This window comes from Mesoplodon bidens (assembly GCF_964165515.1).
Source record: "Mesoplodon bidens genome assembly, chromosome: 3".
Taxonomy (NCBI): Eukaryota; Metazoa; Chordata; class Mammalia; order Artiodactyla; family Ziphiidae; genus Mesoplodon; species Mesoplodon bidens.
The window spans coordinates 3,435,757-3,462,321 of record NC_138178.1 but is presented as its reverse complement, the minus strand read 5'-3'; positions in this window follow the sequence as shown (position 1 = coordinate 3,462,321).

Sequence of the window (26,565 nt, the reverse complement as noted above, 5' to 3'; positions counted from 1 at the left end):
CTCGGATTGCTCCCTTATATATAGGCGATTAGATCATCTTGCTTGCTTTTTGCTTCTCCAATTGGAGTTTACGTTGACCTCAGTTAAGCCATCAGCCTAGGTTTCGTGCACAGAGCGCGGCTTCTGGCCTGAGGTGTCTCTCCACTCTTTGTAGGGAGATGCGGCCGGTGATTGGTGGCTTCGGGGAGCACCGGGGCGGGCGGCCAGTGGAGAGCGCAGGGAGGCGGGGCTTCCCGGGGCGGGGCGCGCGCGCGGTCGCCGTGGTTACCGCTCCAGGGCGCCGCGCGGTGGTCGCCGGTTCAGTTTCCGCCCCGGTGCCGGGCCGCGTGCTGGAGGCTGAGAGCTCCTCAACGCCGCCCGGACTCTGCTGTGGTTTTAATTTCGCGGCTCCGTCCTCGAGTCTGTCCGAGCGCATCTGCATCACGTGCAGGGCTTCCCGACGGGACTCTGATGGCTGTGGCTCGAAGGGAGGCTGCTTCCTCGGCCACAGCAAAGCCTCCCCCACGGGCCCGGTGGGAGAGCCCTGCGGCGCCTCGGGTGGTCCCTGATGGAGCAGAAACACCGCTCCCTGTGCGAGGGCCGTGGTCGCCCACCGGGACGCCGCTAGGGATGCGGGGTGGGGCCTCACCTCCACCCCGCCCCCACTGCCTCCACCTGTGCTGCCACGCCCACCCTCCCGCGCGCAGCTGGGCGCTCACTGTCCCGCTCCCCCGGGGGGCGGGCGCTGGAGGGACTTGCACCCCGCACCGCGCCGGGACTGAGGCGGGCTTGTTTCTAAGTCTTGGGTATTTATCACCCTGCTGACCCCCGGGGCGAGGGCCGCGCAGTCAGCCCATCAGGATGCTAAAGGTCAAGGCAATGAACATTCCTCAAGAACGTGGCTTCACAGTCCTTGTTCTCGTGAGAAAACCTGGCAGTCAGTTTTTAAGGAGAGTTTCCCTCCTACCTTCCGGCCACTGAGAGAATAAAAAACTGAAAATAAAAACGAACCTGTGGGGCTTCCCTGGTGGCGCAGTGGTTGAGAATCTGCCTGCTAATGCAGGGGACACCGGTTCGAGCCCTGGTCTGGGAGGATCCCACATGCCGCGGAGCAACTAGGCCCGTGAGCCACAACTACTGAGCCTGCGCGTCTGGAGCCTGTGCTCCGCAACAAGAGAGGCCGCGATAGTGAGAGGCCCGCGCACCGCGATGAAGAGTGGCCCCCGCTCGCCACAACTGGCGAAAGCCCTCGCACAGAAACGAAGACCCAACACAGCAAAAATTAATTAATTAATTAATAAACTCCTACCCTCAACATCTAAAAAAAACAAACAAACAAAAACCGAACCTGTAAGTAGAGTGTAGACGTCAGTCTCTGTCACCTAGAGCCTGTCTTGCATCCTCAGAGTGAGCACTTCTGTGAAGACAGTTGGTCTGCATCCTTTGCATTCAGGGTTTGTTTTCCCTCAGATTTTTAGAGAATTCCATTTTTTCCACGAGCTCTCATGGCACAGTCTAACTTATGAATTGCATCACGTAGAAAATGGACCCGTTTGACATACATCAATTTTGCAGTTTTAAATTTCACGGAGCTGGAAGGCCAGGAATAAGGTGTGTGAGCCTTTCAGGGCCTTGAACCTCCTCTCGGTCCCACCCTGGGAAAAAATGTGCTTTCATCGTTACTTCTGTGCTCGAAAACCTAAGCTGATGCCGGGTCTTCCCCTCAAGTACTAAGTACACTAAGGGCCGCCTCTGCCACCTGAGGCTCTAATGAAACCAAGCAGACGCGCTGTGTTGTCCCACGTCCGGACTCAGCCCCGCCCGGAATCCCTTCCTTTCCTCATCTGATTCCTCTCCACCCTGCAAACTCCCCCTTCTCCACCCGCATCTGGTCAGTCCCGCCCTTAACGGCCTTTGCCTCATTAAGTACTAGAAGAAAGAGCCTTTCAAACGGGAGGGCTGGTCCCGTCCTGGCGGAGGGCCTCCGGTTCCCACAGGGGCCGCGCCTGCCCTTTGTGTGGTCCTGGGTTTGTGGGGCAGTGTGGGAAGGGTCGAGGAGGAGGGGTCCGTTTGTTGTCAGCGAACGGGGTGTGAAGGTGAGGTGGGAAAGTCGAGAGGTGCCAGCGCAGGTCAGCATCCTTAACTGCTGAGACCTGTTTGGGGTTTGTCCCAAGCTCCATAGGAACCCTAGACAAGACACCAGAAGAATTTGGAGAGCTGGGTTCTTCCCTGTCAGTTTCTGACTGGCTGCGTCTGGCCAAGAAAAAGGAGTTGGAGGGAGAGCGTGCCAGGAGCAATGGGCCATGAGGCTCCACCACTGAGGCTGAGTCTGAGACCCAGGCAGGGCCAGAAACTGCAGTTAGCTTGCAAATGCAGATCATTTCAGGAAAGAAAACGGCCCCAGCGCTGCTTCCCTGTTGTCTCTCCCCTGCGCTGACTGACGCCCACCCAGACCGCCCTGGGACGGCCCCTTGGGCTCGCAGACCTGCAGCTCACTTGCTGCCGCGGGGAACCAGGCCTTCAGGCTGGGGAGCAGCCCCCCCCACCGGCGGGAGGAGGAAGGCCTTCTCCCCCGGGGTCCTCGTACTTTCTGGCAGCATTTGTAGCTGGCCTCCCAAGGAAACCCTGTAGCCAAATCGTGCAGAGTTTAAAACAGGGTCGGAGACTATTCACCACCTGAGAAGCAGGTGCTCTCCGTGCGAAGGCTGGGGCGCTGAGCTAAGGTCAGAGGACACAGAGCTCTTCACCGTGTTTGGCGATGGAGGGGATCGGGTGTGTTTTCACTTTCATCCTCATTTGGCTTGTAGACTGCAGGTGGAAGGGCCTCCGTGACGCCTGCTCTAAGGATGCCGTCCATCACTTGACGGCTCGTGTGGGGCGCATGCCCTGCACGCCTTGCACCCCTCTCCTTCATTAAGTACCGGGTTGCAGGTGATTGTGAGTGGACCCTGGCATCCAGTCAGCTTAGGGAGGCCCTCCCCCCGCCGGAAGGCCTCCCCTAAGTCCAGGAAGAGAATGAGGTAAGGGCTTGGGCGGAGAAACAGAGGCTGGGAGGAAGGTGAGAGTTCTCTCGGGCCGGCCCAGATGCCCGGCGGCATCATCTGGGCAGGCACTGCCTTCTCCTCTGGCGGGGCTGCCCGGGGTCCTGGCACAGGTACCGCTGCCTGCCCAGCCCATCAGGTGTCCCCTGAGAGCTGCCAGGAGGGACCTGTGGGCCCAGCGCAGAGAGCCGGCAAAGCCAGAGGCTGTGCGGTGGGGCGGGAAGGGCTCCTGACCCGGCCGTGCTGTGGCCACAGAGTGGACGCGTAGCTTCCCTGGTGCTCCTGGTGCCCGTCCAGCTCTGGGCAGCCGTTTAAGCAGTACAGGCTTCTTGTCCCCAGATGATGGGCCACGTGGGACTTGGAGGCAGACAGACTGGGGTGAGTCCTGGCTCCACCTTTCTTGTCTGTGGGACGTTGGGCAGGTCTGTGTAACATAAAATGTGGAAAACGAGCTCTAAGGAGACAGGGTCACTGTGGATTAAGTGAGATGCTGCCTGTGACGTGCCTGGCGTTCAGGGGGCCGGGGGGCCCCAGCGGAGCCCGTCAGGGTCACATGCAGAAGCCCGAACGGTGCTCAAGAGCTCCCTGGAGAAGGTGAGCACCCAGCGGGGCGTCTGGAGACCTGCTTCTGGCTCAGTGGGTCCTGGTCCGGGTGCAGCTGCCCCGCCTGAAGACTGGTCTCTTCCAAGTGGATGGAGGGGCTTGGACTCCGTGACCCTCTCGGTGCCTTCCAGCTCCAACATCCTGTGATTTGTGATTCGGGGAAGAGATCATTTTTAATGGGGCACCACTGAAGGCTGGAAATAGCAGGCAAGGGCCCATCAGACGTCACAAAGGGGGTTTCAGAGGGTTTCCCCAGAGTTGGGGGGCGTTTTTGTGTCAATGCACTCTGCCCTTGGAGGAGCTGTTGGTTATTTATTTTATATATAGTAGAGTGTATATTTTAATCCCAAACTCCTGATTTATCCCTCCCACCCTTTCCCCTTTGGTAAGCATAAGTTTCTTTTCTATGTCTGTGACTATCTCTGTTTTGTAAATAAGTTCGTTTGTATCATTTATTTTAGATTCCATGTATAAGTGATATCATATGATAATTCTCTTTGTCTGGCTTACTTCACTTAGTATGATTATCTCTAGGTGCATCCATGTTGCTGCAAATGGCATTATGTCAGTCTTTTTAATGGCTGAGTAATATTCCATTATATATATATATATATATATATATATATATATATATGAATGGATAAAGAAGATGTGTATATATATACACACAACATCTTCTTTATCCATTCATCTGTCGATGGGCATTTAGGTTGCTTCCGTGTGTTGGCTATCGTATATAGTGCTGCAGTGAACAGCGGGGTGCATGTATCTTTTCGAATTATGGGTTTCTCCAGACATATGCCCAGGAGTAGGATTGCAGGATTGTATGGTAGCTCTGTGTTTCGTTTTAGGAGTCTGCATTTTGATCAGCCCCCCACCCCCCTGCAGGTGATGCTGACAGCTACACAAGGGCACACCTTTGGGAGCCCCTGGAGCACCATGTCTGAGAAACATAGGACACACTCTCCCGAATGTCTTAGCAGCGGGACAGAAATCGTCCCTGAAGTGGCCTTTGACTCGGAGTGTCCTGGCCAGACAGACAGGAGGGTGCTGTGACCAGGCGTCGTGAGAGCGTAGCAGAGCCGGCTGGGGGACAGCGCGCTTCTGTGGGACAGTACCCGTGGGGCAGAAGGGGCTGTGTGCGTTCGCCAGGGTGTGGGGATGTTACATAGCAGCACCGGCAGGGGCTTAAGCACAGAAATCTATTTCCTCACAGTTCCAGAGGCTGGAAGTCAGAGATGGAGGTGTCGACAGGGAAGCTTTCTTCTGAGGCCTTGCTCCTTAGTTTGTAAACGGCCGGCTTCTTCTGAGCCTTTCACATGGTCGTCCCTCTGTGAGCATCTGTGTCCCAATCTCCCCTTCTTATAAGGACACTGTCATATTGGATTAGGGCCCACCCTCGTGACCATGTTTTAACTCTGAGGGCCCACCTTTGCTTGGAAGGGAGCACTGGGCTTGCTGGAACCCTCTCCCGGTTCCTGTCCCACTTGCCCTCCACAACCATGCTGTGAGCGGGCAGGGCACGTTTATCTTTATTTTGCAGGGAAACAGAAGTTCAGAGAAGTGAAATGGTGGATGCGAGGACACCACGACTGGCACCCAGAATACTGTTCTTTCCACGGGTCCACTGGGCACCTGCTATGCCTTCTGCGTCTTTATCCTTGGCTTCCAGGGACTTGGGTGCAATGTCTGAGGACAGCTGAGAGCTGCAGGGGGCCCACGGGATTCCATTTCTCTTTTGCTTTGATCACCTCTCACACTCTTGTCTCTAATGGACTTCCTGGGAGAATTAAGCCCGTTCTGTGTCTGTAGCTAAGTGTTTTTCCCTTTGTGCCCCTATTAAAAGCGCAGGGCTTGTCTCGTTCATTAAAAATACACGTTCCATTTGCCATGGTGGGGATGCCGAGACAGCTGAAGAGCCAAGGAGACCAGGTTGGCTCACGTTGGGCTGGGTCCCAGGGGCAGGGCCTCGGGGGGTGGATAGCCAAGCTGCGGATCAGTGAGCCACCTGGAGGGCTCGTTCCCTCCACAAGCACTGAACAAGTGCTGTCCTAGGCCGCCAGCAAGCACTGCCGCTGCTGCTGTCCTGCTCGGAACTAGAAACGGAAACAGTCAAGGAAATGGACGATGACGTGGCAGAGTAATGGGATGCGGACATCAAGGTCCTCAGTAATGGCGGCGCAGACAGGGCGGCAGGCGGGGGCGGGGATGGGGGGGAGTCAGGGGATAAGGGAGGAGCTGGGCAGGGAGTGGTGCCTCTACCCCAGCTGTGTGTGTGTGTGCGTGTGTGTGTGTGCGTGTGTGCAAACACACGCGTGCGTGCACACCGGCTCTTGTGATGTCCTAGCCTGCGCTCACTGTGCTCCCTGGAACCCGAGCCACGCAGAGGGAAGCTCTGTGTGCTTCACAGGATTCCCAGGCTGCCCACCTGCCCTTAGCCGGGGCTGGGGCTTCTTGGAGGCCAGCTGGAGGTGCTGCAGGCAGCAGGTGGCCAGTGGGGGAGTGACCAGGACCGGTGTCACGGGGCTCCCCAGCCTGTGGTCCCCTAGTTGACAAGCTCCTCTGCCTAGGAGTTCTCCCGACACATCTCTGAGTCACCGGGGGTGGGAAGGAAGGTGGAGGCATGATCTGCAAAACCCAGAAACCAGCAACAAGTGGGCAGACATGGTTCCAAGCCACCAGCCTGTGCGGGGCTTGTGAGTGCAGCGTGACCGTCTCTAGTGTCGTACCCTGACTTGGGGACTTCCCCAGAGGCACGTCCTTGAGGGCCTAGGCCCTCAGGACAGGGCTTTCTCCTAGACATGGGTCCCACTAGTCGCTGGGGAAGAGGTTCCCGCAGTGACAGGGCCTGGAGGTCACGTCCCCGCGCTCACCCCTTCCTACTCTGGCGCCGTCAGCAGTTGCCTGGAGAGACGCAAAGCCCAGGTTGCCCGAGAGTCTTGGGCCACAGAAAAGTCTGGGCCCCTCAGTTTATAAACCGCTCTCTCTGGCCAGGCCAAGGGCAGACTGCTTGCCTGTTGGTGTTTACATCCTCGTGCTAATCAGGAGGTGATGACAGACTTTTACATTCTCCCAGCCAGGCTCACGGAATCGGGTCTGGATCCTTGATATTGGTTTCCTCCAAAAGCCAATTCCCCATCCCAGGACCGAATCCCCACCCCCTGGTTCCCCATTTGGTCCAGGCGCTTCGGCCAAGGGCAGGAGAAGAGCTGCCGGGGTCGGGGGCTGCTTCTTCACCAGCCGCCAGGGAGGCTCCAGGCTGGTGACTCAGGGGGGCGCCTTGCTCATCTTCCACTTGCGTCTCCAGCCCCGCAAAGCCCCCATCCCTGCGTCAGACCAGGCTGGACGGGACCCTGCCCCCCGCCCTGGCCGGGGCCCAGGGCTGCACGTCAGGGAGAGGCCCGAGGTGGAGGGGGGCAGGGGACCGGGCAGCCTGGACAGCCGCCAGCAGACGGCTTTGTCTGTGATGCTTCTCCTTCCCCAGACGCCAGCTGAGGGGGAGGGGAGGGGAGACGGGCAAGAGAGGGGCGGGCTGGGCACAGCTGCGGGCTGGGCCCGCTCGGAGCTCTTGCATCCGCCCTCCAGATCCGGAGGCCAGGGGAGCAGATGTCTTGCTGGAGAGGCCCCCCCATCAAAGCCCCCCTGCCGGCCTCCCCGCTCCCTGCAGCCCAGCGGGGCAGGCGTGGGCCTGCGGGCCGGCCTGCCAGCTGTTGGCTCCCTCGGGCGCGGGCCTGGCCCTGCCTTGTGGGTGCCAGGCGGCAGGTGCTGGGCAGGGGCCCCGGGGTGGAGGCATCAGGGATGAGGGGCTGCTTGCGGGGCAGCAGGTGGTGGAGACGCAGGGCAGCTGCCTTCAGGATTCAGGATTCAGGCCCGGAGGGGCTCCGGAAGGTCCCCCGCCAGCAGCAGCTCCGACGTGCGCTAAATACCAGGTGGACGAGGGCGTTAAGTCTTGGCCTAAACCTAAGAAGCCACGTCATTCCCTTTCCACTTGCAGAAACGCCCTCCAACCGTGGTCTCCCCGCAGGCCTCAGACTTCCCCAGGACAATGCGACACAGAGCAGGCAGCACGTGGGTGCTGGGGGACGTTTCTCGGGCTGGTCTGGCAAAGCCTGCTCTGAAGCGGCCCCTGAAGCCCGCCAGGAGCCGCAGGAGAGGCTGAGCAAGTGGCCAGGGTTTCTTGAGGCTTCAGGCCTCTGCTGGGACCGCCCTGGCCCAACCTGCCTCAGGAGCCCTTCAGACACCTTCCCGAGGGTGGGGACCGCGGCAGCTGCAGGCTGTGAGGTCGCCATGGTGACAGGCGACAGCCTGCATCCCCCGACCTGGCAGGCCGGCTCCCAGCCTCCAGCGCACCGGCTGCCTTGGGGCCTCTTTGCAGCGACAGCTTTCCCTCTGGCAGCATCAGTGCAAAAGCAGGGCTCTAAGTTGAGTCACAGGGGCGTAAATGTGTCTCTGGAGGAGAACTCTAAGGCTTTACAAATGTAAGCTATTGTCCCTGTTATAAATAAAATCAAACTCATTACTCAGGAGATAATAAAAATTATGATGTTACAAAGAACCTCGCCTGGTCAGAGTAGCCTGCTTTTCCTCCTGAGGGTCCCCAGGCCTGGTGACTCATTCGTGGGTTTTCTGGTGTCCTGCTGAAATCTGTGCCTTAAGATCGTTTACTTTCACTTTGTCTTCTGAGGTGAACAATGACCGATCAGCTCCCTTCTCAGAAATCTTCAGCTTTTTTAGGGCCAATCAAATCCCCTCTTCCTTAAGCTGAGCCATCCCGATTATTCTGAATCGGGCTTTTAATGACTGAACATCTTTTTTTTTCTTTCAGGAGGATATTGACATATCTGCTCAGTAAATTAACATCAGCTGCCTTATTGGGCGCTTCCAAGTCCTCTTGCGGATAGAAAAAAGGGAGAGGGCCAGAGGATTAGAGGAAAGGGTAGGGGAGCCATCTCAACACTTATCAAGGTAAGAGGACCAGCACCCATTTTTTAAAAAATGCATTACTTTTTAACCTTTTTTTGAGGGTCTATTTCTCATATCTTTAATCATCTCTATTGCTCTTCCCTGAATCCCTTCTGGTTCTCAATGTCCTTTTCAAAGGATGTTCATCAAAATTCCCCATTATTCTGGTCAGGGCTCAAGGAGCTACATCAAATCATAGAAGAACTACTTTCGAATCTGTAAGTCCCACAAGCGTCCTTTATTATAGCCCAGGTATCAGGCTAGCTTGCTTCCTTTGCGTCTAGTAACACTAACTTGTTACTTCACATGCAGCTTGTGGTCCACAGGGGCCCCTGGATTTTTGTTTTTGTTTTCCCTCTTCTATACCTGTGCCTAACTAGCAAGGATTTTTGTGTTTGTATGATCTCTCTGCCATTTTATTTAAAATATTTTCACTGAAGCACAATAAACACATGCAAAAGTGCTCATATAAGTGTACAACTTTAAAAATGTTCACAAACAGAAAAAGCCCATGTAACCAACATTCAGATTAAGCGACATTACACTGTCAACCACCCAGAAGCCCCTCCTGTGGTCTCTGACCACCTTTTCCCCCAGTCCGCCTGTGTTAACCACCCTCCTGATTGCTGATGCCATAGATTAATTTAGCCTGTTTCCATGCTTTATAAAATGCAGTCAGTGTGTGCGCAGTTCTGGGTCTGGTCCATTCATCGGGCCCTTTGTTTCCACTCTTATTAAACTCGCCCTTTTCGTTTGTAGGCCTAGGAGGGTCTAGGGACCTAAGGACCAAGGCATTTCAGCCTCAGACCTGTCAGTGTTGGCTGCAGCTAACTAAGTTAGTCCCTGTGACACACCAGAGTTCTAAGTTAGCCCCTGTGACAGGCCAGAATTCTAAGTTAAAATTTTACTTTAACCGTTTATTGGTTATTTTGTCCCTCTTTTTCCTCAAATCAACCATCTCCTCCCAGGTCATACTTTTATGTCAGGGTACTCTCAGAAGACATTGTGTGTGTGTGTGTGTGTTACCATATAAAAAACCCAGAAGGGGGTTTTAACCCTATGGGGAATTCTTTCTGCTACTGTGAAGGAAATGACTATAGAGATCTGAGGCTACGTTTAGGGAGACCCTTAACTCAGTGGTTCCATTCAGCGTTCAGTCCCTAGTTGTGGTTTGTCTAATACACTGTAGGCGTGGCAGGGGTCGAGGCAGGGAAATGAGGGTCCCCAGTACCTTAGGGCAAAGCTTCCCAGCCTTTCCCACCACATGGCACCACAGAAAATACTACTGCTTCCATTGCAAACTGGGTACACAGAGGAGACATTTTAGTAGTAGTGGGTCACAAAACGTAATACGATGTTTTACACCATTCAGATATTTACAACAGTTACCTTTATGTATATATTTATATTTAAATATATTTAGTAAATATATGTAATATATGTATTTCTATTATTATATGGATATATATTTAAGGAATTGAATAGCGCCTCCTTTTTCATGTCACATATAATGTTGACTTTTGTGTAGGTGATGATGTGAGTAGAATTTCAAATCCAAGCTAATTTATTTCCCATCAACCATTTTATTTTTTAAATTTAAATTTAAATTTTAAAAATTAATTAATTAATTATTTTTGACTGTGTTGGGTCTTCATTGCGGTATGTGGGCTTCTCATTGCGGTGGCTTCTCTTGTTGCGGAGCACAGGCTCTTGGCGCACGGGCTTCAGTAGTTGTGGCACGCAGGCTCAGTAGTTGTGGCTCGTGGGCTCTAGAGCGCAGGCTCGGTAGTTGTGGTGCATGGGCTTAGTTGCTCTGCGGCATGTGGGATCTTCCCGGACCAGGGTTCGAACCTGTGTCCCCTGCATTGGCAGGGGGATTCTTAACCACTGCCCCACCTGGAAGTCCTGATACTATTTTAGAATAAAGCAGTTCTAATTTTCAGAGTGAGCATGCCTTGTCAGAGCGATGCTTCATCAGTTAGCTTAGACATGACTCAAAGGCATGTCACCCAGAATCGCAACAGAACTGTCCAATGTAAGTGAAGCTGGAGGTTGAGCTGAGCCTGCCCGGAGCCCCTGCCCACCCCCACGGTCCTTCTCTAGGCACATGGAACACAGGGTCCTCCAGCAGCTCACGGGCCCCTTGTCCATGAGCAGCAGCTGCAGACTTCATGGCCTGCTGCCCAAGTCCAGGGCCAGGTGGTGGAGCCACGGGTGCGGGGCGTTGCTCTTGTGTGTGTGCCTGCAGGACCATGCAGCATGCCATTGGACCCCGCTCCCCCTGGCTGCCTGCCCAGGAGCCTTTGGTGAGGCTGCTCCAGCTGCCCTGGAGGATGGGGTCCTCTCCCGGGTCATTCCGGAGCTCATTTGCAGCACACTCCAGTTGGCTCACCATTTGGGACCTTCTTCCGAAGATGTTTCAGTGACTGAGCCCAGTGCTCCAGAACCCTTGACCCAGTCTGTTTGGGCTCCTGTAACAAAGTGCCATAGATGGAGTAAATTTATTTCTCAGAGTTCTGGAGGCTGGAAGTCTGAGATCAAGGTGCCAGCATGGTCGGGTTCTGGTGAGGGCCTCTTCCAGGTTGCTGACTGCATCTTTTTGTCATCACCTCATACGGCGGAAAGAGAGGATCGTGCTCCTAGGAGTTTTTTGATGAGGTCACTAATCCCACTCATGAGGGTACCACCCTCATGACCTAATCACTTCCTAAAGGCCCCATCTCCAAATATCATCACGTTGGGAGTTAGGATTTCAACATATGAATTTTGGCGAGACACATTCAGTCCATGGCACCCCTCCAGCAAGCAAGCTAGTGTCTGAACGAGTTGAGACCAGTAGAGCCCTGTTGGGCAACTTCTTGATCATCTGTTCAGAAGCTGGTGAAAAAGTATCTGAACATGTGTGGGGCTGAAGACCTTTACACAGGATGCAGACAGGTGAACCATGGATTTACTTTATTGGACTAAACACTCTGCTGCCCTTTCTTTGCACTTAAAGAACATCTTTTTCCTTGTCTCAGGCAACATGTGGTCTATGGTAATGAATAAGGCATTCTGTAGGGAATGATGGTGCTGGCAGTGTGTTATGATCAGGGAAAGCAAAAACTTATGTAGACTATGCATCTATTCGTACAAGGGCAAATCACTGCCCCCACGGTGATGGAAAGGATTCAGTGTCATCAACCTGTCACCAGGTGATTGGCTATTCAGCTCAGGGAATAATACCATTTTGGGAGTCTATTCATATACCCCTTCCCAGTCCTCCTTGTCACCAATCTTCCGATCTCATTCTTTCTAAGTCCTTGACTAGTTGGCCAACCCATTAGTCTCTGCTCCTGAAGCAGTGTAGATCCATACTTCAATCGTTTCCCCTGTAATGGGTCAGAGCAGCAAACCCAAGTATGGTGTATATTATCCCCAAAACCCACAGGTCTATCAAATACTGTATCTCTTTTTTTGTATTAGGAAGTGCATTTTGTCACTCATTCCTGACATCTTTCAGACCCCTGGGTGCCTAGAAACTTTGCAATATGGAATGCCTCTAAACTTTCACGGGGTTTGTCTCCTGTTGCCTGAAATGCATGTATCTTACTAAGACACCTAAAATATTTGCTACTTCCTGCTCACCAGGTCCAATTTGTACAGTGTCATGAATTAAATACAGTGATGTTCTCTGAGAATCAAGATGATCAAGTTCTCGTGGACTATAGTACAACAGAGAACAAGATAGTCGATACAGCCCTGATACAAAGCCTCAGGTGAAAGTGTACTGTTGTCCCTGCCATGTGAAGGCCATCAGCTTAGCTGCTTGGAATTGAAGAAAATCTTCCTCTAGGACTGTAGCTTCATAGCAGGTGCCTGGGGTGTTTTTGACTTGTCCTAGTAAAGATATCCATCTGGAACTGCTGTTGGACTTGGCATCAGCACGTGACCAAATTCTCTATCATCTATACTCATTCTCTATGATCTATCTGGTTTCTGCCCCAGTCAAACATGAGTTAAATATTAATGTGGTCAGAATCTTTTAAGTATTTGATGGTTACACTAATCTGTGCCATTCTCCCAGGGCTATGATATTTCTTTGGGCTCATTATCTTGGTGGTGGTGGGGGGGGAAGTTCCACTTGGAAGGAGACAGTTCCCACGTGGTTCTTCCTGCCATAATGGGCTGCGTTCCATGGGTTAGGGAGCCACTGTGAGCTTCTGTGAGTTACTAATGTATCTATTACTATTATGTATTCTGGGAAGATAACAACAGGATAGAGCCTCCGTCCTACTGAACCCACTGTAAGACAGACCTGATTTCCATGAGCTCATACTCTCACTGTGGGACCACTATGGAAATTTGAGTCTCCTGTGGTTAGCATGAGTTTAGAAACAGTAGCTACTAGTCCCTGGAAGGTCTGGATATTTCCCTTTTCCTGTTCTGTTCAGTGGTGCCAGGTGTCTTTTGGGGAGGACTGGGGGAAGATTCATAGTATAGACCTATGGCTGCATTGCAGGCGCTTGCTCAAAGAGACCTCTACCCCCCCACCCCAGCTCCACCCCCCAAGTCAAGGGATTCTGGGCCTTTGGGTCCAAACACTGGGTAAGTTTTGATTCTCTACTATGATTTTGCCCACCAGGCCCAGAATTTTTCTGCTTATATATGTCAAGCAGCATCTTAATAGTCTGTACATCTACTGCAGGCATAGTGACCCCATGATCAGTTAGCCAGGGCCACAGATCCCTAGAGGCCCAAACAGTCCAATGACCACTCCAGTCTTACATTATTGCAATTGTGCGCATTGTGTCTTTGAGACACCTGACCCCTCCTCTGCAGGGATCCCACTTTTTCCATTAACATCAGAGACCCTAATTCCATTGCGGTCTCTCCCACTATCATTTCCTGCCTACAGAAAACAGCCAAGAAGAGCTTTTCAAGGAGGCCTGTGAACACTTGACAATGGAATTCTTCTGGCCTCGTGAAGGGAGTTATCCTCTGGCCCTCCCGGGGAGTGTAGTTAGGTGTGGCTATGATGTTATACAGAAGAGACCCCTCCAACATTCCTAACTTACTGAGCCTTCAAGTTTCCTTTCATTCAGAATGCTAGAAAAGTCCTCCTTCAGTGCCAGCCGCTGTTGAGTCCAGCATAGCTCTGAATGCCCCTCCCTGGGGTTCACGCCAGCACATGAAATCTTCAGTGAGCATAACTGTATCATTAAATTCTCTCTGACCCAGTTTTATATTTTGTCCATCTCCATCCAATGCCCTTGGAACTCCCTCCAATAACCACGCCATGATTCCTGCTGGTTTCCCTGCGAAACTTTTGGCGTACAGTCTCTCTCCTCCTGTACCAGGCTTTGTCCTTCTCCATCTGAGCTATCCTAGTATACAACTCTGATTATGGGCCTGGAGACACTAAGTGTGTGGGATGGGTCCTGAGGCAACTTGGCAGCCACATCTGTCTCTGCTCCAACGTTCCAACCAATGAATCAGGGTCCCACCTTTCCAACCAGTGGAAAACATAAGAAATCTGGTGGGGTTGAAAATCTAATTGACTCTGTATGTCTGTCACCTGGTCCCCTTTATAATAGTCCCTGGGCATATCTGCCCAGCAGGAGATCAGTAACTCCCTGAAGGCTACCATGGAGGATTTGGGGGTTTCCACCCATGTTCTGAGTTGGGCATTCAGGACCTTCACTTTGTCCCTTCTTTGTGTAGTTATAGTCTCTGGGGCTGTCAGAAAAGCCATCCACACCACAGACCTGTAATCACCATTGTCAGCACAGCCAAGGCACTCCATCTGCCAACATCTTGCCTTCCATCTGCATTCTTCCAATGCACTACTGGTGATGATTTGGGCAGCTTTGATGCCACCGTATTTTATAGATTACTTGTGTTCTATCTCCCTCTGGTAAGGGGGTTATCCCTGTACATCTCCAGTATGTGAGCAGTCCCATCCTAGAATCTCATATGAGAGTTATTTTCCTCTGGGGCCATCTCTGGTACCGATGACTTCATCAGTCAGGGTCCCAATGGGAAAGGGAAACCATAGTGAAGTGGGGTAATTGAAGAGGGTTTTTACAAAGAGATATTTACAAGGTGTGAGCAGGGTAGCACTGTGGGGCTGGAAAGAGCTGGGATCCCTTGTCTTATCTAGGTCTGAGTGGTTCCCAGAACCTGGAGAGAGAGCTGTAGGTATAGGAAGAGGCCGCAGAAGAGGATCTGTGGTCTTGGGAAGAGGAATGCTGTTACTGTCAATCCTCAGCTCCAAAGGGTGAGAGCCTGGGAGGGGGACTGCGTGCGATGTTGTCAGGCCCGAGCTGGGGAGGGGATGGGGAGGGAGAGGGACCAGCCTTTCATCTGTGTGCTCTTCCGTGGGTACAAGAAACCTAGGGGACTCCCATCAGCAAGTCACCCTGGAAATCCTCAAAGTCTGTCCAGACTAGTCACCTCAAAACTGGTAGTGCACACTTCCTGATTTAAAAAAAGAAGTCACCTATTAAAGACATTTGGGGGGAAATTGGGGAAGTTATTATTAGGTAATGTTGAAGACTGCAGTCATTCTTCTTCATTAGAACATCTTAAGAAGATGTTGAAGATGTTTTGTTAAGTGTGACGATTTCTTGTGGATGGTAGGAAAATGTCCAATGTTTAGGTGCAGTTTAAAAAATGTCATGTTGTCTGTAACATACGTTACGTTGGTCTAGCCAAACAGGAAACAAGGCGGATGTAACATAGATGCTGCAATGCTATAGCACCTCTTTATTCTGGGTGGTGACTCTGTGGGTGGTCATTGGTGTAGTCTTTTTCTGTATGTTTGAAATTTTTCAAAATCAAAAGTCAACAATACGGTAGGATTCTGTGGCCTCCCGTATCCTCAAAGTGGTAGCAGATGGAAGCATTCGACAGCTCACAGCTGTTTAGCAACACGGGTGGGCAGCATTGCTCACTGTGGGGTCACGGTATCAGCCTGTATACAAATAACAAGGGAGCTGGATGAAATGCAGATTCCTGGGTACCGCCTGCCTGAATCACATTGTCCTGTGGGTGGGGCAGAGACATCTGCATACGGAACAGATTCCCTAGAAGAGAAGCGTAAGTGTGGTCAGTTACCAGTCCAACTAAGGGTCAAGGGCGAAACATTTGGATTCTGTTTCCCACTAAATGGCTGTGTGACCTTGGGCAATTTGCTTAACTTCCCTGGGCCTCAATGCAAAGTGGTGACCTTACATCAAAGCTACCCAACCAGAGCTACCTCACTGGTTAGTTTAATTCCATATTGTATTTTTCTTAATGCTTTCTAAGGTGCTTTCCAGGTAAAGGTGATAAGCTAGGCGGCCAGAAAGAATAAGTGTTGTTTATCAAACATTCATTGTGCATATTTGTAAGCACGGCATGTACAACACTGGGTCTGTGTACAACACAGTCGGGAGAGACAATGATGACCCTATCTTTCCAGATGAGGAAATGTGCTTGTCCAGGTTTGTGTCAGTTTCCTGCCGCTGCTGTAACAAATTACCACAAACGGAGTGGCTTAAAACTACACAAATTTGGGACTTCCCTGGTGGTCCTGTGGTTAAGGTTCCACGCTCCCAATGTAGGGGGCGCAGGTTCGATCCCTGGATGGTTGGGGAACTAAGATCCCGCATGCCGCACAGCGCGGCCAAAAAACAAACGACACATATCTGCTCTCTTACAGTTCTGGAGGTCAGATGTCCTAAAATCAAATTCAGCAGGGCTGTGTTCCTTGTGGAAGCCCTGAGGGAGAATCTGTTTCCTTCCCTTTTCCAGCTTCTAGAGACAGCCGGCATGGCTGGCGAGGGCCCCTTCCTGTATCTTCAGCCTGGCAGTGCAGCATCTTCACATCTGTCTCTTGCTCTCTCTCTGACCTTTGCTTCTATTGTCACATCTCCTCCTCTGACTGTGACCCAGCTTTCCCCTTAAAGAACCCTGCGATTACACTGCCCCTGCCCCCCGAATAATCCGGGATCATCTTGCCACCTCAAAATCCTTAATCACACCTGCAAAGTCCCTTTTGCTGTGTGAGTTGCATCATATGCTAGGCTTACACTTTAAAATCAAAATGTAAAGCAAACATCGAGTACAGGTAAAACTAATCTTGAAAAAAATCCTTAAATCAAACTTAATTCATTAAGGCCACTGGAAGCTCAAAGCTGAGAATTAACCATTTGTAGGTCTCTCTGTTTTTCAGCTGTGGCTTCTTTCCCCAGGGCAGTGGGGAAAGTATGGTTGACTAGGAAAGTTAATGGAACAAATGGACATCTTCCTCCCTCTTTTCCTTCCTGTTTCGCTTCCTCTGCACTCCCTCCCTCCCCCTCTCCCTTCCTTTCTCAGGTATAGTTAAATACACATCCACTCCATACTTGGATCTTTCCCGTAGACGGATGCTCTGATGGGTAATTCCGAGACAGTGTGTCCGCTGGGGGCACCAGTGGGGCATCAGTAATGGCATCTCTTCCCATTACTCTGATGAGCAGCAGCTGGTGTAGGTGCAGCCTGAGCGCGCCTCCCCCGGGCCTCTAGATCCCTGCCCCGGGGCCCTTCTGAAGCCTTGGCATGGGCAGCTGCTGCAAGCTGCTCTCACCCCCAGGTGTGCGATCTGGAAGCGTCGTTGCCCGAGAGGCCACTTGGATCTGTGGCGACCAGAGCCGCTGGGTGACGGCTTCCCCTTCACGCCCAGGTGGGCACTTGCAGAACTGGGTACCAGCATCCACCTCAGGGGACTTCATGACACATCCTCGGGCTGGCTTCCCTCCTTCCCTGTTTCCCACCCCCTGTATTACACTGCTGCTTCCTGGGATCACCTCCAAGTCAGCCGTCTCGGGCTCTGCTTTGGGTGAGACAAGCTGGGACCTGGGACGCGGGACCGTTTGCTGCAGTGCTTGCAGCTGGACAGACGTGTCCTCCAGCAGCAGAATGCAAAGAAACTCTACGGGATGAGAAATAACTGCACACAGGCGCGGTCAGGGTAATTACAAACAGTAAGATTCAAAAAGGCCACAGATCAACTGCCACTTCTGAGGGGCTGGGAGCACAAGCAGGGGCGTACTGCGCATGATCCTTACCAGGGCACCACCGAGGGGGTGGGCCCACCAGCTAAGCCACGCCTCCGGCCCCACCCACCAATCTGCCTCCACCCTCCCCTTCTTTAAGGAACCAGCCCGCCCTCCTACCGGCGAGCAAGGGCACGCATCACGTCACTTGCTTTCGCTCCCTCCTGCTGCAGCAGGAAAGTCATGCCCGAATTCCTCGTCTGGCCTCTTATCAACTGCTGTTGACTAAAAAGTCCAAGGACCCGCGTCGGTAACACGGGGACACCCAAGGTAAGACTCCAGGCGCGCCCCGCTAGCAAGGCGACAGGGGCTCTTATCCTCCCTCTTACTACCGCGAGGGTCACCCCCTTCTAATCTTCACTCACCGTCACGCAGAGCAAGGGAACCTCAGTGCTGTCCTAGCTTTTACATTGCTTTGACTAATAGTGAGGTTGAACATTCTCTTTCCGTGGAAAGATTTTTTTCCATGTTATGTAATTCCTTCTTTTATGCTTTCATTATTGAAAGTATACTTAGAATTCTGGGGTTCTAATCTCACTGTGAATTGAGAATTATTTTTTCATACATGTTGTAGTTTGGATCATGTACCCTGTTATCTGGCTACTTGGGGGCCCCTCAAAGCATTAAAAAAAATTTTTTTTAAAAACATCTTTATTGGAGTATAATTGCTTTACAATGCTATGTTAGTTTCTGCTTTACTCAGAGCAGTTTTGCATCTGTTTCTATCAGACAACAAAGGGGGATTACCATTCTAGGACCACCCTTTTTGGAGGTCTAATTGACATATAACATTATATCCGTCTCAGGTGTGTGACATAATGGTTCGATATTTGTATACATTGTGGGCTGATGGCCACAGTGAATCTAATTCTTGACTCCTAACCCTACCTCTGACAACCACGAATCTCGTCTCTGTAACTATGAGTGGTTTTTTCATTTAGTTTTTAGATTCCACATATGAGTGAGATCATATGGTATTCATCCTTTTCTGTTTGATTTGATTTATTTCACTTAGCATGATGCCCTCAAGATCCATCCATGATGGTACAAATGGCAAGATTTTCTTCTTTTTTATGGCTGGATAATATTCCATATTTTCTTTACCCACTTATCTGTTGATGGACACTTAGGTTGCTTCCATGTCTTGGCTATTGTAAATAATGCTGCTGTGAACATTGAGGGTATAGATATCTTTTCAAGTTAGAGTTTCTTTCAGATAACTAGCCAGAAGGGGAATTGCTGGATCACATGGTATTTTTAATTTTTGGAGGAACCTCCATACTGTTTTCTACAGTGGCTGCACTAATTTCCATGCCCACCATCACTGTAAAAGGGTTTCCTTTTTTCCACATCCTGGCCAGCATGTTGCATTTCCATTTTCACTTGTCTCAAGATTTTTAAATTCTTCTTTTGACTTCTTCTTTGACCTGTCGGTCATTCAGTAACATGTTGTTTAATCTCCATGTATTTGTGAATTTTCCAGTTATCTTCTTGCAGTTGATTTCTAGTTTCATACCATTGAGGTTGGAACAGATTCTTGATACAATTTCAGTCTTCTTACATTTATTAAGACTTGCTTTGTGGCCTAACGTATGATCTCTCCTGAGACTATTCCATGTGCCCTTGAGAAGAGTACATGTTCTGCTGCTTTTGAATGGAAAGTTCTGTAAATGTCTGCTAAGTCCCTCTAGTCTAGTGTGTACTTTAAGTCCATTATGGATTTTCTGTCTGGATGATCTATCCATGTTGGAAGCAGGGTATTGAGGTCCCCTGCTATTATTGTATTTCTGTCTGTTTCTCCCTTTAGGTCTGTTATCGACCCCTTTAGAATGTAAGCTCCATGTAGGGAGGGATATTCTCTCTTGTGGTCATTGCTGGGGCCATAGCACCCAGCCTGGTGTGTAGTCTGCACTCAATAAGTGTATGTTGAAAGAGAGAGAGAGAAAGGAAGGAAGGGAGGGAGGGAGGGAGGAAGGGAAGGAGGAAGGAAGGCAGGAAGGCAGGCAGGCAGAAATGTGAGTTCCCTGGTGGGGGTTCAGCACCCTCAGCTGTTACCCTGGCTCCCCAGCCTCCTCTCTCTCTCCAGCCTCCCTGCCTCCATCAGCTGCCCATTCTCCTCCCACTTTCAGGTATTCTGTGTTCTCTGCACTTTCACTGAGTCCACCAAACTCACCGCTGGGAAGCTTCAGGACCAATCACTATCTTATTAATATCATGCTTGCTGCTGAAACACATAAAACCCAAAATTTGCTGTGATGTAACACAGTAACAGTTTATTTTTCACTCACATTGTCACCCAGTGTGGCCATGTTTGTAGGTGACTGTAGTGAGTTGAGCCACGGCCTCCAGAAAGGTGTGTTGAAGTTCTAACCCCTGGTACCTGTAGATGTGAGCTTGTTGGGAAAAAGGGTCTTTGCAGATGTCATTAAGTAAGGCTCTCAAGATGAGATCACCCTGCATTAACTGGATGGACCCCCAGTCCAATGACAAGTCCTTATAAGAAACATGAGAGGAGGACTTCCCTGGTGGTGTAGTGCTTAAGAATCCGCCTGCCAATGCAGGGGACATGGGTTCGATCCCTGCTCTGGGAAGATCCCACATGCCGTGGAGCAGCTAAGCCTGTGCACCACAACTACTGAGCCTGCGCTCTAGAGCTCATGAGCCACAAATACTAAGCCCATGTGCCACAACTACTGAAACCTGTGAGCCTAGAGCCCACGCTCTGTAACAAGAGAAGCCACCGCAATGAGAAGCCCGTGCACCACAACGAAGAGTAGCCCCCACTCGCTGCAACTAGAGACAGCCTGCACGCAGCACCAAAGACCCAAAGCAGCCAAAAATAATAAATAAATTTAAAAAAAATTAAAAAAAAGAAACACGAGAGGAGAAGACACAGAGGAACAGACCACGTGAAGATGAAGGCGGAAACTGAAGTTCTGTAGCTACGACCCTAGGAGCGCCTGGAGCCACCAGAGGCTTGAAGTGTCAAGGAGTCTCCTCCAGAGCTTTAGGAGAGAATGCCTTGACTTTGAACTTCTGGCCTCCAGAGCTGTCAGACAACAAATTTCTGTTGTCTTCAGTCATTAGGTAAGTGGTCCTTTGTTAGGCAATCCTAGGAAACTAACACGGTGACCTTCCTTGTGGTCTCCCGGGGCCCAGGCCCCTTCCTTCAGGGGCTGTGCTTTGGTCTGGCTACACAGAGCCCTCTCATTCTGCCTGCTCCTGGGGAAGATGACCGTGCAGAAGGCGCCTCGATTTCCTAACCCCTTTAGCTTGGAGCCCACCGGGTGCAAGGCCATCTGGAGAACATAATTCCCTGCTGGGCAGCCACTTTCCAGTAACTGCTTGTCACCATGAAAGGGCAGCACAAATCTTCGGTGGTCACCTGGCTGTTTCCGCCAGGGCCACTTATATTTATTGTATATTCGGGTCAGTGTTCAACCTTGGCCTCAGCCAGCCGCCCTTTACTATTTAGCCTAATTGGTGTCTGTCTCCCATTAAGGGAATTGATGGTAGCAGCAGGCAGATGGGTGGGGCAGAGTCCCTGAGGGCTCCTCCTTTGGCCTCTGCCATGTGAAGAAGAAGATAACGGGTTAGAGCAGTTTTCAAAGACAGCCTTGACAGGGGAAAGGGAGCATCTCAGAAGCCCACCTGCGCGTGAGAATTTTGTGAAACCGGAGGGGGAGGACAGCCTCGCTCATGTGGATCCAGGGACCATGGTCTGGGCTTAATATCGCTTCCCCTCTTACCAAGAACTGAAGTCCTAGTGCTGCTGCAGGGGACTCAGGGCAACTGCTGGGACCCTTCCTGGCCCCGCGCTTAGCATGGGAGGCGTGTAAGACTCAATCATTCCCGTCACCTCCTGGGCGCACCTCCTGGCCTGCCCACAGCCGCGGTCGTGTAACCCGTGTGTTCACGGTCAGGACTTGTGGGTGTGTTCACAGAAGCACTTCTGGTTTTGGTCTCCCACTGTCCCTCTGAACTTGCTCACAGCTGCTACCCTACTTCCGCCCTGAGTGAAAAGTTCCGGTGGGTGCCCTGACTTTTCTGAGCACTGTTAGATCATTAAAATTGCTGTAGTGGGGGCTTCCCTGGTGGCGCAGTGGTTGAGAGTCTGCCTGCCGATGCAGGGGACGCGGGTTCGTGCCCTGGTCCGGGAAGATCCCACATGCCACGGAGCGGCTGGGCCTGTGAGTCATGGCCGCTGAGCCTGCACGTCCAGAGCCTGTGCTCCGCAACGCAAAAGGCCACAACAGTGCGAGGCCCGCGTACCGCAAAAAAAAAAAAAAAAAAAAAAAAAAAAAATTGCTGTAGTGAACTTAAGTCCCAGACATAGCCTGGGTTCAGTCACTCCTAGAGTAGAGAAGACCAGTCCAGACCCAGAACAAAACTCCATCTTCACCCGCAGGTCACACTCCGCTCAGCTCCCTCAAGAGGCCTCTGCCAGCCGCAGGGGAGGTTGCCTCCATCCCAAAGGCCTCCTCTTCCTTTTCCTTAGTTTGCTCATCTTCCTTCCCCAGCTCGGTAATCCACTTCTGCCCTCTCCAAGGTTGGACGTGAGGGGGATAAAGAGAAGGGGACCCAGAAGTTCTTAGTCCTGTGGTGCCTCTGACTCGCTGACGCCGCTGCTTTGGCTTTTCCAGGCTGGAGTCGGCACCAGCGCTTCGCCCCCAACTGCAGGGACACATCTCCCATGGGTTTCCCAGGTGTACTGTTAAGTATGCCTTCCTTGATCTGGATTCTTCTTGCTCCTTCTCTTCAGAGACCATCAAGGTTTGGGGGAGGTCTGTGCAGCTGCAGCCCCTCGAGTCCTCCCCAGACCCCCCAGCCGCAGCTTGGAGAGGAGTGGAGTCCCATTTCCCTCTCCCAGCTCTGGAAAGAACAGTGGGAGCTTCCACTTGGAAGGACCCTCTGAGAGCATGGAGGCAGGAGTCAGAGGTCCAAGGCTGGGAGAATTCTCTTGAGGCTGTCAGACAGGGGTCCCTACACCAGCATATTTCCCATGAACTGGGCTCCTTCCCTAAAAGGAATTTTCGGGCACATCCTTCCTCCCATATGAGCTTCTGAGGCATAGCTGCATTTGATTCTCTTGCATGTAGAGCCAAGGAGTGATTTGGCAGCAATTGTGAGGAGCTCTGAATAAAACCTACAAAGACAGTTACTAAACTAATCCAGGACAAAGGCAAGAAGGTGTGTTAATTGTACCCGGCTTGACACCAGCCTAATTTCTCTGGTATCTTTCTACAAGTTGAAAGTGAGTAGGAAGTCCAGCTGATACAAAGAAGAATAGCATCTAGTTATGCAGAGCAGGTCACAGCTTCTCTGAGGAACCAGACTCCTCTTCCAGCAGGCAGGAGGCAGAACCTCCCCTGAGGAGGTCAAGGCTGGGCCCCCACCTTCCAACCTTTTCTCCTCTTTGGTGGCCCCAGAGTCACACAGCATTTGGGGGAGTTGTGCTCACTCTAAGGTTAGCCAGCTCCCTGGGCTCCTTATATCTTATTGCTCCACTGTGTTGGGCTCTGTTTGCCAAGTTTACCTCATGGCCCAAAATGGCTGCTTCAACTCTAGCACTCACGTCTGCATTCCAGCCAGCAGGAAGGAGAAAAGGGGAAGATACGGGCCTGTCTCCTCCTTTCATGACATCTAGAAATTGTACACACCACCTCTGTTAATATCCAATTGGCCAGAACCCAGTCTCATGGCCTCGCACAGCTGTAAAGGAGGCAAGTTTGCCAAATGAGGCAAAGAGGCACCTGAGAGTAAAAATTATACTAAATGACAAAGGAGTCAGGAGCAGTACGACAGAATAAGCACAGGGCCTTAGGGAAGAAGGCAGCAGGGGCTCTGGGCTTAACACCAGCCTGCCCTTGGCCCATCCAGGCCTGGGCCTGGGCTTTCTACAGGCCTAGGAAGCAGAAACTGAGGCATGGAAGGTATCCCCTGCCAGAAATCGGTGCCTGACATCAAGCGTAGGTTGGTAACACCTCTTTCTGCAGATTTCATGATTAGAACTTCTGAGGTAATAGCATATAATAAGGTTAATCATATAAACACTGTTTTGTTCTGATAATATTTCATCATAAATGATCATGTTACCAAGTCCAAGCTCATACTGCTGACATGAGAGGCCAATAAATCGAGAGACAAGTTGTTGGGGGAATGAATAGCAACTTTCTTCGGAAAACCAGCAGACTGAGAAGATGGGGGACTGGTGTCCCCAAAACCCATCTTAGCCGAGTTAGAATTCAGGCTTCTCTTATACTAAAAGGGGACGGGGTGTGGCTGCTTGTTGCAAACTTCCTGGTGCTGGAATCCTTTGTTCTTGCAGCTGTCCAGGTAGGTCAGGTCACGATGTTCCTATAAACCTCCAACAGGACACATGTTATTCTCTGTTCTGCAACGTTTTATCTCTATATGAATGGAAAGGTGTTATGCCTTTAAAGGTCAGGACCTTGAGGATGCGCTATCCTGTATATTTCAGGCAATAGGTAACATTCTTAACTGGTAGCGAAAGCATAGAATACAAAGGTTAGAGTGAAAGAAACAGATCTAATATGGAGTTAGATTTGTTCTTCCCTGTCACAATAATGCTACTGGCAACCAAGTTATACCCTTCATGGTGTACATCACACTCAGGAGGCAGAAACATAAAGAGTTGTTTCCAGAAATGTTTAAAATTTCTGTTTCCACTTCCTCTCACAAACTCCGCTCTCAGCATTAGTCCATCTGTCGCCAGTTGTGTGTGTGTGTGTGTGTGTGTGTGTGTGTGGTGGGTTTGTGGGTGGTGCGAATGTCGCTAGAAGGATCCCACTTCTTTAAAGGCGTCACATCTACTCTTGATTATCTCCACATGATGCTCTCATAGTGCTGCATTTATTTATGTTTTTGTAAGTATTTAAAGTGTTTGTTAAATGTTACTCTATTTGAAACATTGCTTTGGCAATTCTTAATTTTTTTTACATGGAGAGGTTCAAAAGTGGAAGTGACTCATGTCTTCCTGTGTCCAGCCTGCTGGGTGTATCTTGGCATTTCCTCTCTCTCTGCTCAGCACCACTGATCCGGGATCTGGATGGTGTTCCGCCCTCTCCCCAGCCCTGCCCGCCCTGCACCAGAGATTCTCTGCCCTTCCCTCAGCCATTTCCTTTCCACCTTCATTAGATTTTGGGGTCAGGGTTATGTGATGTATTAAGTAAATTAAGTTACTTTCCTTCCACTTCTTTGTACTCTCTGAAAAAGCTTATGTGACATAGGAGTTAATCACACATGGACAATTTAAAGAAATCTATCAGGAAATCCATCAGAGTTCCAGGTCTGCTTTGAAGGTGGTTTCTGCATAACTTTCTCAGATCTTGTTCTTTTCAAGCCTTCTATGTGTTGTTGCATTGATTTGCATTGCAAAAACTTTGGTTATTTATATTTACTAGGAGAAGCATTTTGGTTTTTGGTAGAGATTCCCAAATTTATTACCATAAAATTGTGAATAGTTTTAATCTCCTTTGTACCTTTATGTCAGATGTTTATCACTTTCTCATTCCAATTTATTAATTTTTTGTTAAAACTGTTTTCTTTATTATATTTGCCAAATGTTTATCAATTTTGTTTGTTGTCAAAGAACCAGGTTTTTGGGGCTTCCCTGGTGGCGCAGTGGTTGAGAGTTCGCCTGCTGATGCAGGGGACATGGGTTCGTGCCCCGGTCTGGGAAGATCCCACATGCCACGGAGCAGCTGGGCCCGTGAGCCATGGCCGCTGAGCCTGCGTGTCCAGAGCCTGTGCTCCGCAACGGGAGAGGCCACAACAGTGAGAGGCCCGCGTACCACCAAAAAAAAAAAAAAAAAAAAAAAGAACCAGGTTTTTAATTTACTTATTTAATTCATTTTTCTACTAATTTATTTTTTTCTGCTTTATATTCATTTTTAATGTATTTTCCTTATGAATTTTTTAAAAAATAATAAGAATATTTAAGGCTATGATGTTGCCTTTGAGTTTAACTCTTTTTAAAAACAAATTTTATTCTTTAGAGCAGTTTTCGGTTCACAGTAAAATTGAGTGGGAGGTACTGAGATTTCCCATAAATTCCCCTCACCCACACATGCATCCCTCCCGCATTATCAACATCCCCCACCAGAGTGGTATGTTTGTTACAATTGTCCAGCCTACACTGACACATAACAATTACCCAAGTCCATAGTTTACATTAGGGTTCACTCTTAGTGCTGTGCATTCTGTGGGTTTGGACAAATGCAAAATGACATGTATCCATCATTATAGTATCATAAGGTATTTTCACTGTGCTAAGATCCTCTGTGCTCTCCCTGTTCATCACTCCTCCCCTTTTATACCATCTTTGAGCCCAGTTGGCTTCAATAGTGATCTCATTATTATTAGTTTTTTCAAAATAGCCTGCCATTATATTCTTCAATTTCTTCTTAAACCATTGCTACTTTGAAGGGTATTTTTCAATATCCATGGGATTAAGGTTTTAAAAATCATTGTTTTAGGGTAAAACATTGTATTTTGGATTTTTTTCATTTAAGATGACAGATGAGGGACTGAAAATTTTATGACCAAATTTTATTAGGAGATTTTATTTTTCTTAATTAGCATTTCATCAATTTTATAACTGTTTCACATAAACTCCAAAAGAATGTGCATTATGTGTTTTTAAGAGCCATCAAATAAGTCAACATAATACCATAGTGGTCAGAAAATACACTGTGTATTATTTCAATCCTTTGATATTCATGGAAACTTATTTACTGCCCAGTTTATGGTCTACTTGCTGAATGTTTCATGTGCACTTAGAAAGAATGTACACTATAGACTTGGAAGTTGTGTTATAAAAATATTAATTATGTAAAGCTAATTGATCATGTTGTTCAAATCATCTATATTTTTACTAGTATTTTTCCCCATCAATTATT